Here is a 21,753-nt window from a genome sequence, read left to right on the forward strand (position 1 = left end):
AGTCACAACCTACACATCAGCCAATCATAACCTACATTTGTGCCATTGACAACATGCATAGCAACTAATAACAACCCACGCTAAACCGAATGACAACATGAACAGCAGGCAATTACAACTTATACATAACCAAGTGACAAACCAACACAGGCTAATGACAACCTCCACATAGGACAATAACAACCTTCACACTAGCTAATCACAACATACACATCAGCATTTGACAGCATACATACAAGCGAATGACAACAGAGTAGTAAATAAAACATACAGAGCAACCGATTACAACATACATAGCACATTGACAATACAACTAATATCAAAGTAAATGAATCATACCCACACTTACCATTAAGAAGTACAAGCAACCTCCCACATTTTTCGTCCCATCAGCTTTTCCTTTCTTCTTTCCTTTCTTGAACTCTGCAATTGAGTTGTAGAATTCTTTGAAAACTAAGCTGCTCCAATCATAGTATCCTAAACTATCATTTGTCACCACCATGACCTTCAACACTTTATCACTTACCCATACACTAGAGCTAGGATACAAGGGGACTCCTAATGCATACATAACAAAAGGAATTCAAACTTTTCTTCCTCTTTTCCTTCAATCAACCATCTTCCTATTGTTTTGTATGGCACTTTCCTGTTTGAATGTTTCATCTTCATTCTCCACATTTATTTTAATATCCTGCCCCTTAAATGGTAGATCCATCAATTGATTTACATCTTCGGGCCTTATTTCATGCGTCTTCCCTCGAATTGAAATTTGCTTACTTACAGGGTTAAACACATGGATCAATTCACTACAAAAATCTCTATAAATTTGTGAGCAGTATATTTCAACCAATTTATCAAAACCAATTCTTTTCAGCCTTTCCATCTTATCTTTACTTTTCTTTAAGTGCTTGCGAACTTCCATAAATTGTCCTGGAGCACACCGTGTGTGAAAGGAAACAATATAATTCTTCCCTTTTGGTGCGACTCTCATTTCTTTAGCCCTTTCACCATATTGTTTTTTCTCCTCTTCTGTTAACTTCTCCTAAACCTTTTTCACAGAGTTAGTGTCCTCTTCAAAAGACTTAAACTTCTTCTTGTTCTTCTCATAAAATTCTTCAGTAAATAGTATGTATCCCGAGAAGTTCCTAGCCCTTTGTCCATCTTTGCTCTGACTCTTTTTAGGCTCTGTTTGGATGACCAAGCAAACCATGGTTTGGAAGCTGAAACCATGGTTTGCACATGAAGTCATCCAAACAGGCAAGCTCCCCATCCGAAACGTGGTCCAGGCTGAAACCATGGTTTCCACCGGTGAAACCATGGTTTCACTAGAAGCCAAAAATTTTCGCTTCCTGGCTCTAATAATTGAAGGCAATGGCTGACCCAAAAATACCTTGCGCTGGCCGACACTTTGGACTGGGGTTCTTCTCGCTCTGCTCGCGCCTTCATCAGAGGAAGCTCGCCTCTTTCTCTGCTCGCCGGTTTGCTCTTCTCGTGTAGCTGCTCCGAATTTCACTGTCGATCTTCACTTCGCCGCTACTGCTCGCCTCTCTTCACCCAGCTTGCCTGCTCGCCTCTTCGCTCTTGACTTCGACGTCGCTACTCTGCATTTCGCCGTCGATCTTCACTCAGCTCGTCTCTGAGCTTCATCAGCTTACCTCTTCCCCCTTCTTTCGCCATCCCTGCTCCATTAACCAGAGCCAAATCAGAGCCCCGCAATAGCAGAAGAGACGGTGAGAGGGATTCGATTTCACTGAATTTATTACTGTTTTGGCCCAATAATCCATTAACCGACACGCGTCTAATTTCTTTTAGATTCCAATGATGTGAATTCAATTCAGTTCAATTGATTTCGAAGTCTCTCTGTGTAACTCTGTTGTGTTGCATCCACGGAAGATCAAATTGAATCTTTTTCTCCTCTCTCCACCTCTAACCTCTCCCTCCCAACTGAGGTACTTTTTTCAAATATCTCAGTGTTACAGTTGGATTTCTTGCTTGCGATGATGATTTTGAATGTGATAACTCGAATGGGTGTTTTGATTTTTCGTTGGGTTGGGTCTATCTTCTTTGATGGAAATCGAATGTGATTTTTCTTTAATTTTTTCCCTTAATTTTCCATGAATGGGATGATCATGCTTCGCCTGCTTATTTTCTGTCTACATATTGTGTGAATCAGCGGTTGTTATGAGCCATCAGAAGGACAATCAATTATTTTTACTGTTAGTTGATGCATCGTCACTGTTCATCAGTGAAGTAAGGAATCAGTTTTTCCAAAATTTGAAGGAAACTGTGTAATTGATTTGTCGGTTGTGGTAAAAGGCTCCACAACTTCTGGGTAATCTTAGAGCATTTATTCTCTATTACTTCTTCTTGTTCTTTTTAATATCTTATTGTTTTCTTTCAATTTATAATTTTTTAGATGTATCCTCGACTAACATCACACCCCCAATCTTCTAGCGAAGTATATGTTGCGTTATCCCTCGATCAAAACCTGCATTGCTCGATACTAGTCTTTGGTCCTTTAAAAGTAAATCTTAGCTCTGAATGACAGCCGTTATAGCTTTTCCCGTCTGTTTTACTGAGCATTTGTATGCAATTGTGGCTTCTTTTGCAGGTGAGAGAGATAAAACAGGCTGCTAATCCATATTACGAGGGCATCTGAAATGGAAGAGGGAGGGTCCTGGTTTGCAGACGCGGTGGAGCTTCTGGAAATTTAGAATCCCCTCTCCTTATTTATCAAATCTTGTTGCTGTTGGAGGCCATCTCTTTTTCTCATCTCCTGCATGTAGCACCAACTATTTTTGTTGATTAGTTGAGGAGTGGGAAAATTTTAAGGAAGACGCAGAAGCTGGCACAACGGGTTCTGTTTGTGGTTGTTTAAGTGTTGAGAATCTTGAAGATTATGTAAATCCAAATAGTTAATTGCATGTGCTTCAGTTGCTTCATGCATAACTTTTTGAATGTGGTATGTCTTTTAATCCTAGCCTCTTTCTCCCTTCTCTGTCTCATGTTTCAGAATTTGAATCTGATGCCTTCCCTAATGACTTGATCATGCACCATTTTTTCTGTATCTCTATGGAGTAGAATGCCTGTCTGTCATATTTTCTCTAGGATCATGCCTCTGGTTGTTGTAAGCATTGGTGCACATGTACATCTTTTTGTTCATTTGTCTGTAACAAGGAAAGGCCATTGCACTTGCAGGTAGATTGCTCGCATCTGTCACTCCTCAAGTCATAAAAATATGCGTACACATCATGGCTTTCTATTTGCCACATATAAGCATGTATGCTAATGAAGAAGATTTGTTGTTGAAGTGCGCCTTTAATTAAAGTTGCCTGTAAGCCTATTGTAGGAGGGATACGTTTGCTATATGAGGTTCTAATGCTTTTCAGGTTGTCCTATTAAAGTCACAAATCAAGTCTGTGAGAGACAGAGATAATATGTTTATTGCTTTTTGATTAATTTTCTCTTTTTTTGAGAGCGTTTTAGTGGCAAATCTGCAGTATCATTGGTCACTGACATTAATTATCGTTCACTTTCTTTTTAAAAAAGATATCTTAATCCTAACTGGTAGATCTATCTTTCATGGTGAGGTATTTTCCATTGATGAGAGCTACATATCTACAATATAAATATAACATTTTTCCATACTTCCGATTTCAGTATAATACAATATTTCATAGGCGTGAAGTGCATTCCATTTCTTCATCCGTCCAGGGGGCAGCATCTATGACTTCTACGGCATCCCTGGATAGTTCATTATCAGGAATGTACCGTGCTCCTCCCTGGCCTTTGCCATATGACGCAGACTCTAGGTATTTTCTCTCACAACGTGACGGACTAGTTTCAAGACGTGAGAAGGGTTCAAGTCATTCAAATGAGGAATCACAACCTCTAAGAAGTGATCTAGATGTGGATTCAGACTCATTGAGCATGGGAGACAAATGGAATGAATGTGCCTGTGAAAATGGATCAAAGGAATACCTTTCTAAGTCCTCACTAAGGTTCGTGACAGCATAAGAGACGAACTTGTTAATTCAATACGAGGATAGTAGTCATGTCTTATTTATTTCCTTTTATCATAGATTGTAATATGTAGTTAAAAACAAAACCTATTACAAATGCTTTGTATCGATGCATCATCTTAATGATTATGACACTTCTTTATTTATATTTCTCTTATTAATATTATACCTTATATTCTCAAGCTAATTATTACTCACTTGAATAATTAATAAATTATTTTAAGACATGTTTATTCTATTTTATCAAACAATATCATCCCATTTTATGTTTATAATCTTCATGAAAAATACATGACTTTCTGTTTGCAACAAAATAATTCATCTTCTCTAAAAATATTTTTCACTCTTATATTTTATGAATATATATGTGTGGTGACAATTAATTAATTAATTGTATTAAACATCAGAGGTTATTATACATGTAGTATGTTATTACAAAAAGTAGTTGGTGAAAAAATGTTATGGGATTTCACGTTTACAATCTTTAAACAAAATTAATATTTTTCTGTTATAAAAAAAATCATTTTTCTATAAACATATTTAATATTAGTTTTATAAATATATGTACACATATTAATTATGTATTAATTATATTATCTTATATATTATTAATTATGTTAGTAAAAAAATTTTCATTAACAATTTTATTTCTTCAAATCTAAATAAATCATAAAATCTATCCCTTATATAATTATCATATTAACTTATACCCTTTTTGGTAATTACCACATGTAAAAAGTACTTCTGGTAATAACTATCCAAACACTCTCACTTCTCAGAATCACTTTTTCTCAGAATCTATTCTCCACAGAATCTATTCTCCAGAATCACTTTTCCAAACCACGGTTTGGTTTCATCCAAACACACCCTTAATAAAGATTTATAGTGAAGCAAATTTTATTTATGGAAAAGTAGTCTAAAGTAAACGAAAGCAAGTGAAAAAGATGTAAAGAAAAAACGAATAAAGTGACGTGTATTGTAGAAAATATTATCTTTCAATTAATTAATAGAAAAGTTGAAGAATATAACAGCTTTATCGGAAGGAAGGGGAAAAAAAGTCACGCCCAGTAATTATTAGCAATAATTGTAATGATGAATGATGCATGACGTCATAAATCATAGGGATTGTCAGATTTTAATCCATGGTTTCATGGGTTGTGAGTAAAATTCTTATCAATTAAACCAAATTTTATTGGTAAGCATTTTTATATTTTAATATATGTATGATTGAGAATTTGAGAGTATCCAAGGTTGTCAAACTCAATTTAAAAAAAACTCAGGCTGGAATATGAACTTGAATCGTAAACATAAGAGTTTACCTCTACTAATAGATAGTATTAAAAATATATGATTAAATAATTATTACTCCTAATGCCCAATATCAATAGACCGTGCTTATTAATTGGTAAAATATAATAATTTGGTTTTAATATATTACCTTTAATCCTTAATATAAGACCTAGTTAACTAATTTTAAAAAAATTAAAGAAATTACTAAATTACTTAACTATAACATATGTTAAATAATATATCTAAACTACTTATGATATTTCTAAACTAGTTATGTGTATCATTAGATTATATATTCATTTATAAGTGAGTCATATTATTTTGGAGAAAAACAATAAATATAAATATTTTAAAATAATTTAGTAATTTTTTTAATCTCCTCAAAATAATTAACTCAATCTTATATTAAAGACTAAAAGTAGTATATTTTAAATCCAAATTTCTTTCTATCTTGGTCTTTCATCTTCTTTGTGAGTCTGAAGTCTCAACTCCCAATAATAACTTCAAAATGTGGTAATAACTTATTTTTGGTATTTGTAGTTTTCGTATTAATATTAGTTTTTGCCTTTTGTTTTTTTTTTTTCCAAATACCTTTATGGACCAGGTACTCGTACCCAAACGAGCGGATAGTTATAGGAACATAAATTACAATGCACGTTCAGCTCTAACATTACAAACACAACCAATGTAATTAACTGTTAAACAACAGTTACTTGGTTGATTCCTTAATTTTAAGTGAGATGATTTTATTTTTAATTCTTTAATTTTATAAAGCGTATTTTTCATCCTTTGATTCTCATATTCTTAACTAAAAAAAAAATACTAATATTAAAATTTTAAATATTGAGAAAACATTCTCGTTTGATTTTCAAAATACAATGATTAATACAAAAAAAAAAAATCATTTGAGACTAATGCTATAAGAATCAAAAGGACTGAAAAAATATTTTATAAAATTAAAGGACCAATTTGAAACCTTATATAAAATCAAGAACCTAATGTGCATTTTGGTCATTATTTGGAAAGGTATTCAGGAGTATAATATGTGTATGGAGATAAGATAAATATTTATGAGATGGTAACTCTACATCTACCTCTGTTCTTTATGCATACTTAGATCAAGTCCTTCAGTATCATACACATACACATTAGTTTATAAATCATGAATTTGGCAACTAATATCAGATTTTGTGCAAAGTATAAAACCAACATTTTTGTTGTTTTATATATGTTATTTGGAGAATTCGCTCTTCTTTTGATAAAGGAGCATTATAGTACTTTATAACGCACTATAAATGACCAATCACATGTTCATTTGGAAAAGAAAACAAAAAAAATTGGATTCCACTTCTTAGAATGACAATAATAATTAATGATATTTGTTTTGGTCCACTTCATAAGAATCCGACTCATATAAGTTATGGCGTGAACCTCATCAGCAAAGGACTACAATAAGTATTTGATAAACCCAGAAAAAGGTAGAAGAAAAGAATACTTCAATTTTTTTATAATAAGTATTTTATAAACCCAGAAAAACGGAGAAGAAAAGAATACTTCAATTTTTATAATAAGTATTTTATAAACCCAGAAAAAGGAAGAAGAAAAGAATATTTGAATTTTTTTTAATATTTTAAAGAATCGAAGGTTAACTTGATGAATTGGGAACCTTTTTATTATGGTAATTTTTATGTATTAATTATCTTTCAGATTTCCAAAATTTTTACACTTAATTTTCAAAATATTTACTTTTAAGACTTGGGTAACGGTTAAAGCTATAAATAGGCTTTTAACACATCTTATTTATACATCCTTGACATTGGATTATAATTACATACTAATTTGCCTTCACTTAGCCTTGGGTTACACATATTTACATACCTCGCTCTATCTTCTTTCTTATTCCCCCTTCTCCCTCTACACACACACACATATTGCTTCCCTCCTCCTCCTGTCTTTTCCTTTTCCTCGTCCCTGTTTTGAATCATTACTAACACAAATATATATATATATATATATATATAGATATATAGATATATTCTTTGAGCCCTAAGACCTACCTTAAATGAGCGAGCGTTGTATCGCTTTAACTCATCTAACTTCTTGCTATAAAAACAATAATAATGTACAGTTAATTAGTAAAGAAAGGGTTAATTAAATGGCAATTTTGTCCAAAAATTTTTGTCAAGGAGAGAATTGTTATCCTAAACTTTCACTCAACGTAATTTAGCTCACAATGTTTCAAACAGGGTCCAATAATGTCATTCCATCCTCATACATGAACACCGCTAGTTGATAATTAGACAATTTTGACTGAAATTTACATTCAAGCTCCACTTTTTCACTTCTTATAGATGTGATATATGCAGACAAGATTATTGGAACAATTGAATCAAAATTATGGTAGGCCCATCTTGTTTATTATACATTTATATTTAAAAAAAAGAGAGAAAAGAAGAAGAAAGAAAAGTTCCCATCAAATGAGAGAACGGATTTATATAAAGAGACTAATTATAGTCGCCATTCTCACACATTGAGGGTGAAGCAAAATGGCAGGCTCAACTACGTTTCGTCTTCTTCTTTCGTCATTACTGTTCTGCAGCTTCGCACAGCTGCAGCAACCTGCCTATGCCATTAAAAAGGTAAAGCAAGCATCATTTTTTTGCTCGTAATTGATTATTAATAATCGTGTTATATTCTTGTCGCGCTCATCAATTACCTTAATCATTTTCATGTTGCAGTCATACGTTGTATACTTGGGATCACATTCTCATGGTCCAAAACCTTCATCTGCTGATATGGAAGCTGCCACAAGTTCCCATCACGATTTGCTTGCCTCTGTCTTGGGAAGGTACATGCATGATTTTTCATTCTCACTACCCATGTTTTTCCAATTAAGAGGAACAGCAAACAAGAAACATTATAAATGAAAATGCGTAGTACAAAACTTGTTTTATTATTCATTCCCTCTCTTTTTTATGGTTAACGGGCTATCTTTTGGATCCTTGTTCTCTTATGATTTTTATATCAACCTCTAATATTCAATTACTTTGAAGGGTTGTTTAATTAACTTTTCTCCTTCTTTAAAGAATCCTATGTTTACAGTACTTTTTTAAACAAATACGTGTTTGATTTGACAGCCATGAAAAGGCCAAAGAAGCCATCATTTATTCATATAACCGACACATCAATGGCTTTGCTGCATTACTTGAAGAAGATGAGGCAGCAGAGATCAAGAGTAAGGGACTCGTACCCTTTATATATATGCGCGCGCGCGCGCGCGTATCATCAGCTTTATCTAAATTCTATATTTTATATTGTAGATTAAATATTGATAGTGATGATTGATATAAAATGGTTGGAAAATGGACGCAGAAAATCCAAAAGTAGTGTCGGTGTTCGTGGGCCAGTCGCACAAACTGCAAACAACCAGGTCATGGGGTTTTCTCGGACAAGAAAGAAATGGAAGAGTTAGAGCTGACTCAGCTTGGATCAAAGGAAGATTTGGTCAGAATGTGATTATTGGCAGTCTTGATAGCGGTGAGCTATTTGCAGATGAAATGAAATATACTACTTAAGTTTCTATAAATCTGTAAGAATTTGCAACAAGATTAATGATTTTCATAATTGAGTTGCTTTATTGGATATATAGGTGTTTGGCCAGAATCCAAAAGCTTCCGAGATGATGGGTACGGTCCCATTCCAAGTAAGTGGCGTGGAGGATCAAGATGCGAGCTCTATAGTTTGTCTGGCCCACGTAACAGAACTATTTGCAACAGGTTCGATCAAACGTTGAGTTTTCATAATTAACTGATCAACAAACTGGAAAGTTAAGATGAATGATGATTTGATATATCTATGTGCATGGGAATAGGAAGCTGATTGGAGCAAAAACGTTCTATCAAGGCTACGAGACAAAGCAAGGGAGCCTTGACCCTAGAAGTAGAATCAGCGCTCGTGACATGGTGGGGCATGGGACCCACACTCTGTCCACAGCAGGTGGCAACTTCGTACGAAACGTTAGTGTTCTGAACAACGGGAATGGAACAGCCAAGGGAGGATCTCCCAGAGCTCGTCTGGCAGTGTACAAGGTTTGCTGGGGTCAAGGTAGCTCTGAACACTGCACTGATGAAGATATGATTAAAGCTTTCGATCGAGCCATCGACGACGGCGTTGATATCCTCTCCGTTTCCATTGGTGGGATGGCTGTGCCAAATGTGAACGACATGTTGACCAACGGCGTCTCCTTAGGATCCTTCCATGCAGTTTCCAGGGGAATCATGGTTGTTGCCGCCGCCTGTAATTATGGACCCAAACCTCAAACAGTGTGCAATGTGGCGCCTTGGATCTTCACTGTTGCTTCTGGCTCCATAGACAGAGAATTCAGCAATAATATTACTCTTGGCAATGGCCAACGTATTAGGGGGACAAGTCTTGCCATAAACGCCACGTCTCAGACGCTAAGTCCCGTGGTCATCGCTGGGAATGCCAGGCTTCCTAATGTATCATTTCAAGATGCGTAAGAAGAATTAATGAATTTCACTATTCGTGATGCTCTCCCCCCCTCTAGGTGTAGTGTTTCTCTTGCCCTTGATCTTAAGTACATTTTTGGTTCTTTTTCATCTCGTTGCAGTCAGCTCTGTAAACCGGGAACACTTGATCCTAACAAAGTAAGAGGCCGTATATTGCTATGCCAAAGAGGAAGGAGCCTAAGGCCTGTGGAAAAGGGCGCAGAAGCAAAGCGTGTGAACGCATTGCAAATGATTTTACAAAATGATAACGAATTGAACACACGTACTGCTGATGTTCAGTCTATTGATACCTCCAATGTTCCGCAAGGTGGAGGTGGTGGTGGTGGTTTGCATGGAAAACTAATCGGCCAAACGTATTTCTCCAAAAGCAAGTAATTATTATATATACATCTTTCTCGACCGCCAATAATCCATTTGGAATTGCTCTGGAAATTACTTTCAATCATGGGATTTCACTTCTATATATTACATATGTTGTAGGAACCCACTGGCATTCATGAATAATGCAAAAACATTTATGCCGGTAAGGCCAGCTCCAATGGTCTCCGCATTCTCATCGAGGGGACCCAACATGATTCTTCCCTCAATCCTCAAGGTTATCCATTCTCATCACACCGTCTAATAACTCCCCTGGTCATCAAGTATATTGTAATTCTTACCTTTTCTTTTCTTTTATTTTCTTTTTACAGCCAGATGTAACAGCACCAGGTCAGGATATAATTGCTGCTTATTAATTTGCCGCAAGTCCCACCAACCTAGATTCAGATGACCCTCACTTTAACTATACTGTTCAAACCGGAACTTCCATGGCATGTCCTCATGTTTCTGGCATTGCTGGTCTTATTAAAAATCGCCATCCTAATTGGAGTCCTGCAATGATCAAGTCAGCAATCATGACCGCAGGTATATGACATACATTAATAATCTGTCTTCATGTTCACAATTTGATTTCTAACGGGTATCAAAAACTATATTGTTCGTTATAGCAAGCACACTGGATAACACCAATAGACCGATCAAGGATGAACAAGATTTTCGGGTGGCAACCCCATTCCATTATGGCACAGGATATGTCAAACCCAACCTTGCAATCGACCCTGGGCTTGTTTATGATCTCAAAACTTCTGATTACTTCAACTTGTTATGCTTTTCTGCTTATGAGGACAGAATAATTAAAGCCATTAATTACAATAGGCCATACAGATGTCCAAGGTCTTACAGACTACAAGATTTCAATTACCCTTCCATCACATTGCCTTTTCTGGGAGTGAAACCTGTAAATGTTACTCGTGTAGTAACAAATGTGGGGTCTCCAGGCACATATACTGTAAATGTCAAACCCCCAAGAGGATTTAATGTTGTTGTTCTTCCAACAACTTTAACCTTTCAGAGGACAAACCAGAAAAAGAGCTATATGGTTATTTTACAGGCAACAAGTTCGGCCAAAACTTCAGAGCATTCATTTGGAGAGTTGAGCTGGACAGACGGCAAGCACAAAGTGAGAAGTCCTATAGTAATCCCTCGACATGTGAAAATGGCTATGTAGATTTCAATGTTACCAATAATCCACTTTGTTTGTGTAATAGTTTGTGAGAGGCAGTAATGTTAATTAGTGTGTGCTCAGATGTGTGTGGATGTACTCATCTTCGTCTTACTACAATAATAAACGACGGGTCTAGTCGAGTTACTCTCGCAAATTTCTCAACTTCTGATTTTACATTTTATGCTCATAATTTATAATTTTGCTGGCTCCTTGAGCTCGGTCTTCAAAAATTTGTTGCTTTTCTAGTAAAATGGATGCGCGTAATTACAATGATTATAATATTTCTGCAATAAATCTTACCAAACCTTAGACATCGCACCTTCCTTCAGCATCTAAAACCTTGAGTTGCGGAAGAGAACCTGGGATATAAAACTTGCGCTGTGTATTATAGGTGAGAAACAAAATAGTTGAAAATGACAGGATATGTATTTCTGTGAATTATAACATGCATCAATATACCGTTGATATATAATCTAAAACTTAGTCATTAATTAATGTAGAGTATAATATTTGTATATAATATGTCATACTATTCACATGTTGTAAATTGTAAATAACAAAGCTCGTTTCTCAAAGCTCTATGTATATGGGACTGCTGGTGTGTCGGTGGGATGGAGAATAATGAAAGTTATAAATGACAGAGAAAAAGAAACAATGAAATTAAAGGGACGGGATGGATGAAATGATTTTGAAAAGAAATATAAGCATATACTTTTTCAATTATTTATTTGACATACAAGAGAAATAAAAGAATGAAAAGAGATTTATCAAATCATGAAGGAAAGCACACTATATTCTATGTGTGAGGTGTGCCCCATGCTTGATTATACTAATCATATTTATAAGACATTTCTACTAGAGCCGGTAATATGGGTTGAGCCCCCAACCCGCCAACAAGTGGCGGGTTGGGTTGATAAAAATTAGGACCATTTTAAAATGGAAGTTTTGAGCTCATAACCACTAAATCCAAACCCGCGGCGGGCTAACCCGTTTAACCATATATTTTTTTTTTTGTGCAAATTTTTCCCTTTGCCTCTCAGTCTCTACACTCTTGGCCTAGTCCACAGTGTAACAATGAGCGGTCCATGTCCAATAGTCTAACACGGCAACACCAACACGGTCCCATTTTCACATTTTGCTTGCGTGTCGCACTCCTCCCAGACTCCCAAGTCCCAACGCTCCCAGTCGCCCTCGGCCAATCCTAACTCCCAAGTCCTAAGTCCCAAGCCCCAAGCTCTCTGCTCTCTGTCTTTGCTTTGCACCTTTGCCCTAGCTCATAAGTGATGATTGAGCACTTGATACTTGATACTTGATAGTGATTTGTGTAGTGACATTGTGTTTGTGACTTTGTGGTAGTGTTAATTTGGATTTATGTTTTAATTTGAGATGTTTGTTAAATTATTAAGGACATATCATGTTCATTTAATCATATGTTTAATATTTTGATATATTTGAAACTTGGAACTTGAAACTTTGGATGGGTTCCATGTTTTATTTATGATAATTTCTATTTGCATGTTTTATTTTAGGTATTTAGGAATTTGGGACTTTGAGTAGGTTTTATTAAAAAAAGTAAAAACAAAAAAACAAAATTTGGCGGGTTAGCCCCTCGCGGGCCGGGTTGAAAAAATTCTAGCCCGTCAGAAAGTGGTCCTAAAAAGCCCAACCCGCCAAGCTTCAGGCCCGCCACGGGCCAACCCATAATCGGCGGGTTGACCCATATTACCAACTCTAATTTCTATCATGTTTTATATAGATCAAGAAAAATATTTAACAGTATTAACTCTTCATTAAAATATAATTACTTTTCAACTTTATCTCTATTTATTATCTACAGTTTTCTAAAAAATTATTATATATCCTATAAATAAATAAAAGACAAAATAGTACATTCATATGAAAAATTTAATTAAGTGATTTGTTAATATGATTAAAAAAAATATTCCTCTCCGCCTTATAAACAGGACGATGACAAACATGGTCACAGTCCTATCATAAGAAATCTTCACAAAATGATTTCTTTTTTCTTTTTGGTTTGAAAAAGGCATGCTTGGGATGATGTGATCCTGATGATGACTGATCTCGCTTGCTTTCAGAGAGGGATTGCTTTTCTAAAAGATTGGAAGTTTCGTAGGTGGGCATGTTCCTTCCGAAAGAATATAAAAAATACAAGTAAAATAAAAATAATGAAAGTAAAATTCAACAGAAAATAAAATCTATAAAGATTCGTAACACGCACACATCATACGTACGAGTCCTAATTATCAGGTTTTATTCAATTTTTCCAATTCTGTTTTATATTTACTTTGCGAAGACGAAGTGAAAAATTGGAATCGGCCAACGATATACTCCCTCCGTCCCCTTTATATAAGCAACTAAATCATGTAGATGAAAATTTTAATTAAAATTGATTAAAGATAATAAATATGTAAAAATCAAAAGTATTTTTCCTTCAAAATACCATTATTTATTGGGAGTGAGCATAAAAAAAAAGAATAAACAAATTATTATAATAAAGAGAATTATAAAAGAAAGAGAGTGTATGATGAAGAGAGATTATGTTACAACATAACTCTCAGAACATTTATTATCTGAAAAATGATGTTTTGAGGGAAAAAAATAAATATCTTAACTATTAAAATAAATCTTTAATAGAGGCAAAATATCAAAATTTGTTAGAAAATTTTTGAGATAATTTATAAATGTTGCTTATATCTTAAAACAAAGGGAATGATGGTGATTGCTTATGAAAAAAAGACCAAGGGAGTATATCAGTCGTCAGTGTATTGTGACGGTCATGCATGAGCACATAATGATTATAAGACATCAGTATCCATTCGGCATTTCATTGCTATAGTGATAAGACATAGAAAAATAAAGAAACCTTCCACGTGTGAATGCACTAACGTCCTATTTTAAAGCTGATTATTAATGCATGGACTCAGTTATGTTATTATATTTGTGACTATGTTATCCTTGTCGTCTTTATTCGATGTGCTCTTACTATAATCCTAAGATGTGGTCATCAATTGATTGAGTCACTTCTTTCTCTTGATCTAAAGTAATGCATTATATGCATGCTTTAATTAATCATGTATGAAGAAAAATATGACCAGCTTCTTGTCTCCTTCCTTGATTCCTTTTCTTTTAGTGAAGTGTGACTTTTCCAAAAGTGAAGGGCCGTGTTGCAGTAAGAATCCCACATTATATGTTATCCTTGTCGTCTTTATTCGATGTGCTCTTACTATAATCCTAAGATGTGGTCATCAATTGATTGAGTCACTTCTTTCTCTTGATCTAAAGTAATGCATTATATGCATGCTTTAATTAATCATGTATGAAGAAAAATATGACCAGCTTCTTGTCTCCTTCCTTGATTCCTTTTCTTTTAGTGAAGTGTGACTTTTCCAAAAGTGAAGGGCCGTGTTGCAGTAAGAATCCCACATTATTGAATTGTATGTCAAGTTGCTTAACAATGGATGTAAAGTTATATTCTTATGGTGGGGAGACCCACAAGTCAAGAACTATACCAACCCATCTTTTGACATTTTTATGAATATCTAAGAACTATATTTACCTAATTTGTTTTAATCACTTGAAGATTCATAACCATCATTTTTGGACATTACATGTTCAAGTTTTCTTGCAATTTTTGGCTTTAATTTGTAATTGTAAGTACTAGTCAAATAATATGTTTTTTTTTGTTTACATCTGTACCTGTTGTTTTGTTCTTTACACACACACACACACCATTATCGTGCATCTGACACTTTTTCTAAATCATATTAACAAGTATATGAGCAATCAACTAATCTAGTTCGGATTTCGTTGCTGCCTCTGTTTTATTCAGGCTTTTTTTTTTTTTTAAGCTATGTTGCAGACCCGTGAAGTGTACATATGTAAAAATAATATGACACAACAATGCACTAAATGTGACAAATTTATAAATTTTAAGCATATGGATATACATACATTAACTATAACAAATGATCAGCAGAAGAGAAACTTGTATGGAGATAAGGCAGGGTAATATGTGCTCCCAGAATTGGCTACATTTTATTATATTCAACCCTGTCTTTTTTTTCACACAGCTATTTCTTCAACTTTTAGACATATAGATCTTCATTTTCCAAACTAGATTGCTTTACCATATAATCTGTCACAGAAAGTGAAGTCTCTTCATCTTTTATCATAACATTATAACTTCATGATATTCTGGGAATATATATATATATATTTTTTTTTTGGGGGTTATCAGACATCTTTACAGTATGTTAAGAAAAGGTGCTTACAGATATTGACAATTGGAGACAAAATATCAAAAGAATACTTAGTCTTTACAGCTGATTAAGCGACTTATGTCATCTCCCTTTGGAAGATATTCAAAAGAAACGAAGGAAATTAAATAGTGTATAATAATAATGACCAGAGCGAGTGGAAAGGAAAAAAGTTCGTTAGAAAAGCATTCGCCGTAGGGCCAATGCTTTCTTATCTATTATAAGGAGTTTAAAAAATGAGTTGCATTATTTAAAATTCATAAATAATACAATTTGCTATAAATTTCATTACTGATATTGATAGGGATGAAAATCAAGTTAATAGTTTACAGTTAAAAATAAATAAATCGTGAATAGATAGTCTCATGAATTTATGCATCTGCTCTTATAAATTCAAGGATAATCATTTATGAATTTTAGGAATATTCTTTCCATGAATAAAAGCACTGACGTGTTATCTTAATTAATTTAAAGATTGGATTTGTAATGGACTTAGTTAATTCATTATTTTCATTAGGATATTATTCTTGCCACCGTTAACACGATGTGTTCTTATCATTCTTCTTTTATAGTCAACAAATTAAAGAAGGGTCATTTTGATTGAGCCATTCCTTCTCTTTAACTAAAGTTTTGCACTACGCACAATTTATTTTTCAAGGAATTAAGAAAAAAGTGATTCCTAGAATTTTTTCTTTAGACGTGGGTGATTCCTCCCATCACTATTTAAAAGAAAAAAGGTGATTTTGTCGTCAAAGCTTCTGACATCAAAGAAAATAAAGAGAAATATATATCGCCTCAAAAGAAAATCATCGAGGCCTTTTTGGTTTGAAGGAATTTGTTCTTTGGAAATGGAAAGGGAGGGGGAATTGCCAGATTCCCATCTGCTTCCTTTTGTATTAGGGCATTATGGGCTGTTCAATGTTTCTGGCTTCCCTTATAATTCATGCTTAATTAATTCATACGTCCCAAATAAAAGTTATATATATATATCGAGATTTTGTTTCATTAATTTTAACTGTCATATATCAAAAACATAATTTTAAAACTCATTCCTATTCTCTTTCTTTTTCTCTTTCGCATTACTACTTTTTCTTTCCCATTCATTTTCATGTATCCCCTTTGTTGTTCCACTTCCATTGAAAAATCCTTCCAACAAACCAAACTTTAGAATGTTCTGGGTGCGAGCACAGCTTCACGTGATAATATAATAATAGACTAAAAGTTGTTTCTTCTCTTTTCCATTTTCGGCCCCAACCATTAAAAGTTATGTTTGTTGGGAAACATACATAGAGTGAGTTACCAAGGGGGAGTTGAGTCGAGCAGAAGGTGCTAATTTCTCACAATATGATGAACCAATATTCGAATCTCCTCTAAGAAAGGTGTGCATATTTAGTGTTAGACAGTACCTCAAATAAAATTATATCTAATAGAAAGATACATGTGCCTACCAAAATATATACACACAATGAGTTAGTGACTCATGACTCAAGTCCTATTCATATTCCCTTCCTTTAATTTTCCTTTTTGATCATCAGTTACTTTCCTTTAATTTTCTTTTCTTTTTTTCTGTCAATATATCTAATGCTACTTATTTATTTCAATCGCTTAAAATTACAACACTTTTATTCAACAAACAGATTATAGGTACAGCTGGAACTACGTGATGCTCCTCCATTTTTAGATACAGGAACTAATTAGGAAATTAATTTTAATCCTAACTATAACATCTTAATCTAGTTTATCTCTTGTACTTATCACTTTCCCCCAAATTAATTTATCTAATTTATAAACTGCTATATAAACTAATATTACATAAAAATATTTAAAAAGATCATTTCATATGTGTCATAATTAAATAATTTATTTGGTTTTTTAAATAGATTTAAATTAGTTAATTACCTCTTTTATTAAAAGTCGAAAAAACATGAGTATGAGAGATATACGTGAAATACAAGGGATCTCAAGCATCCCCTTTTTTTTTTTTTTGCGCTGAAGGGACATAAAAAAAAAAATTTCCACCTGACTTTAGGGACATAATTGTGGCATTCGAGCAGCCACCTCTTGTTATTTTGGTGTTGAGTTGAAACCCAACCTCATTTATAAGATCAAACTTTAAGCCCGTTTGTTTGAACTCAACAAAAAGGAGATTTTGATTAAGATACATAAATAAATTATTCGGAGAAAGGAAGAACTTTAATTCAAACACGAGGATTAATGCAACTAAGTATGTTTTCCACTCCACTTGGGAGAAAATTTACCTCCAATTCCTTATATTCTGTACATCCGGTTCACCAATAAATAATTGCCAACTGTATATTTTATACACATCAGCGTTAACGCCGTTAATCTCCGACACTCTTCCCATCCATCTCTGTTCACAAATCACAGAATCGTGTTTTCACTCTTTCCCTTGCACTAACCAAATCGCTGACAAAATCTCCTAATTCTTCTAATTCATCTTCGCCTTTTAATGATATCAGCGGCAACATCGTTGGTGAACGGAATTAGAATGGCATTGATCATGGTGCTCTCTTTATTGGCAGTAAAAGGGCAATCCACCTGAACAAACCCATCATCAAGAACTGGAGATTATCGGAGGTATAAGCTTTTAGATGAGTCATCAGTTAAATATCAAACGAGTTTTATCATAGAAGAAAACAGAGAAAAAGCCATGGTTTCTGTTTTCTTATGGGTTTTTCTTTCTTCTATTTTTACTCCTAATATGTTGTACAGAAGCCAGGTAGAAATGAAAAGACCCATACTCCTCCGTCTTGTGTTTTTTCCTGAAAATTCAGCATTGGTAGCAAGAGAAGGTAAAACCCAATGTGGGAATTGTAGTATTGAAGAAGCAAGATCTAAAGCACGTACAAGGCAGGCGGCAGCTGTGACAATTGTAAACGAAAATGGAGAGAGAATGAAACGGTGTTAAAACTGATGTGTTAAAAACATACAGATGGCAATTATTTTTGGTGAACTTGATGTACAGGATATAATGAACTGGAGGTAAGTTTTCTCCTTCAACTTATTAGTTTGTTAAGTAATTTTGATTAACTTATCAAAATAAGCTGAAAACGTATATTTTTCAACACGTCTTGTTAAACTTAAGATTCTCTCATAACAATTTAGGGTCCATCTGGATCAATGATTGGAAAAGTAGCTTATTGAAAAAATAGCTTATGGAGAAGTGAAGTTGGGTAAAAGCTAAATTGGATAAGCTAAATTGTGTTTAGATTGGAGTTCAGAAAAGTTAGTTTGCAAAAGTGAGATTAGTAAAAAGTTGTTTGGATTATAGTTGAGTAAAAGTAAGTTTGGTTGTAAAATGACCAAATGGGTATGAGTTTTAATAAATAATGAAACATGATTAAAAAAATAATTTCACATAATACAATGAAATTAAAATAATTTAATATGAAGAAGTAAAATTTAATAATTCACTCATTAAATTTTACAACTTTAGAGAAATCATAAAAAAATATTTTAAATATAAAGTGAAACATGGGGAAAAAATGAATTGAGATAATACAATAAATTTAAATTAATTTAATATGAAGAAGTGAAATTGATTGAGTGAATTAAATTTTAAAATTTTAGAGAAATCATAAAAAATATTCCTTCGGTCCTAAATATAAGACCCTTTTTATAGTGTAAATTATACTATAAAAAAGATCTTATATTTAGAACCAGAGAAGTAATCTATATATAAAGTGAAACATGAAAAAAAAAATAAAAGTGAAAAAAAACGACGGAAGACATGGGAGAGGTCTGAGAGTCTGAGGTGAAAAAAAAACTAAGGAAGTGAAATGTGTTAATATGGCCAAAGTCAGAGAAAAATAAAAGCCCTGACACATGTGCAATAGTGAAAAAGTAGAATAAGCTCGAAAATAAGCTACAAAATGCAACTTCTCCCCCAACACAGGTCTGACAACTTAAAATAGATAAGCTCATTTTGGAGTTAAGTCCAATCAAACGGGTGACCATATTGCAAACAGGCTTGTAGCAAAAGTAAGTTACTTTTCACCCCAAATAAACCCAACCAAACAGGCTCTTACTCAAAATCAGTTTTTTGGGTTAAACTTGAACGCACAGGTCCTAATTAACCTAGCCCATAAGCTTGACCTTCCTATGGTGGATGGACTTAGAAACCAATTAGAATAAGTAATAAGCCCACGAAGCCTAATTAGATTTTCTTGGGCTAATAGTACAATCAGATTTCTTAAAAACTCCGCAGGGAGATTGACATGGGCCTGGATCAAGATCATTGCTCTGAAATATTTGAGAGTATTGTTATTTTTTTGGCCAGCAAAAATATTTGGGATGATACTTGGAAGGGAATGTTGAATTCCTAAGGATTACATTGTGTACAACAATTACCCTTTTCCTTGTAACACTTGTTTGCTCATTTGAATCAGCTCCATCGTGCTTCCTCTGTTGGAGATCTGGCAAAGGAGAAGAAGAAAGTGCTCAGGGAGCGGAATGCAGGCAGAGTCATTCTGGTCACTGCATTTTATTTTTATGTAATTAAATATATAAAAATAAAAGTAATTTTCTTTCTTTCCATACCAATATCATATAACAAATCCAACTGATAGTCATTCCATTTCTTTCAATTACTAACACCTAGTCATTTTTTGGTAGTTAGATATTATTTTTACTTGGGCCTGACAATACTAGCTAGGATATGACATCAAACAAAATAAAGAGAAATATACTTTCTGGTAAAAATATAGCTCTCACCAAAACATAATTATAATTCCCTATGTGGATAATCTTTTTATCAGTTTATCCTATTTTCAATTTGAGTAACTATTTTTTAAAATTTTTTATCAAATTTTGTGGTATATCCGTCCTGTTTTCAGTATCTGTTTAATTTCCTTAAATCCACATCGTCTTTATCTTCATCCTCTTCTTAAACTTTAACCCTAATTCATACTAGATTCAAATTTTAAGATTTATCCTTTTATCTAAAGGAATTTAAAGCTCTCTCCTTTCCTAGTTGAAAAATGATGCACAAGAAGCTATAAAAGAAGATCCAAGAAGCCATTAAAGAGTAGACCACGCACAATACAATCATATATCATCTTCCTCTTCATCTTTCATCATATGTGGCTAGTCAGAGGGAGTTACCATATATAGTTTAATCTTTCTTTTATATATGTTATCGAATTTCTAGGTTTGAGACTTTGATTTCCATTTGATTTAATTGTGATTAAACATTTGTGATTTATGTCTAAATTTATAATTGGAAAAATTAATTTAGAAGTCCTTATAGTTTTTCTCAATTTTGAATTAGGTCCTTGAGCTTTTTTTCGCTTTTATTGAATCCTTTAACTTTCTAATGTTAGAACCATTGGTCCTACCGTTAAATAAGTATTAACACTGTTAAATACTTCCGGTAAGAAGCATTGAATGTCTTAGGATGTGTTTGGATTATAGCGGTGACAAAACTGACTTTTATTCTATCTGACTTTTGCAAAAGTCAATTAGGATAAAAGTCAATTAGTATATATTTGGATTAGTTTTTTTTAATAAAAGTCAATTTGTTAAATTGAAACTTGTTTAGATGAGTAATAGAAAAGTAAGTTTACAAGTAAAACAACTGAAAAAGTTATAATATGTATATATAATTTGATAAATTTAAGAAAAATAATATATTAAAATAAAAATTATAAAAATAAAAAGAGTTAATACATATTTATATTATTTATATATAATGTAAATTAAAATTATAAAAATAATTAATCCATTTTTGTGAAAATTTTAAAAATACTAAAATACTTACATTTTAAGAAAAATTGTACCCTGTGTACAAAATTTGAAAAGGGTATCGTTTTTCTCTAAACTAATTTGCTTAACTTATAAACTGATATGTAGTCTAGTGATACACATAGAGACCCTATAACATATGACATAATCAAGTAATTTATTTAGCTTTTCCTAATCTTTTCAGATTAGTCTATTATGTCTTACATTAAGGATTATAAGTAAGATATCATATATGTAAAAATTGATAAATTTAAGAAAAAATTAAAATAATTAAATTTTATTACTTAATTATTTTCTTCCTAAAATATTTTTCATAAATATCAAATCGT

The 21,753-nt window shown here is 33.3% G+C and overlaps 2 pseudogenes; both read left to right on the forward strand.

Moving 5' to 3' along the window:
* Window positions 1-2,541: 2,541 nt before the first annotated feature.
* On the forward strand, window positions 2,542-4,017 carry LOC114759077 (E3 ubiquitin-protein ligase At3g02290-like; annotated as a pseudogene).
* Window positions 4,018-7,858: 3,841 nt separating this feature from the next.
* Window positions 7,859-11,508, forward strand: LOC114759078 (subtilisin-like protease Glyma18g48580; annotated as a pseudogene).
* Window positions 11,509-21,753: the final 10,245 nt, after the last annotated feature.

The sequence above is a fragment of the Neltuma alba genome, unplaced genomic scaffold, assembly GCF_004799145.2.
Source record: "Neltuma alba isolate B1F8T4 unplaced genomic scaffold, ASM479914v2 tig00010787_pilon, whole genome shotgun sequence".
Taxonomy (NCBI): domain Eukaryota; kingdom Viridiplantae; phylum Streptophyta; class Magnoliopsida; order Fabales; family Fabaceae; genus Neltuma; species Neltuma alba.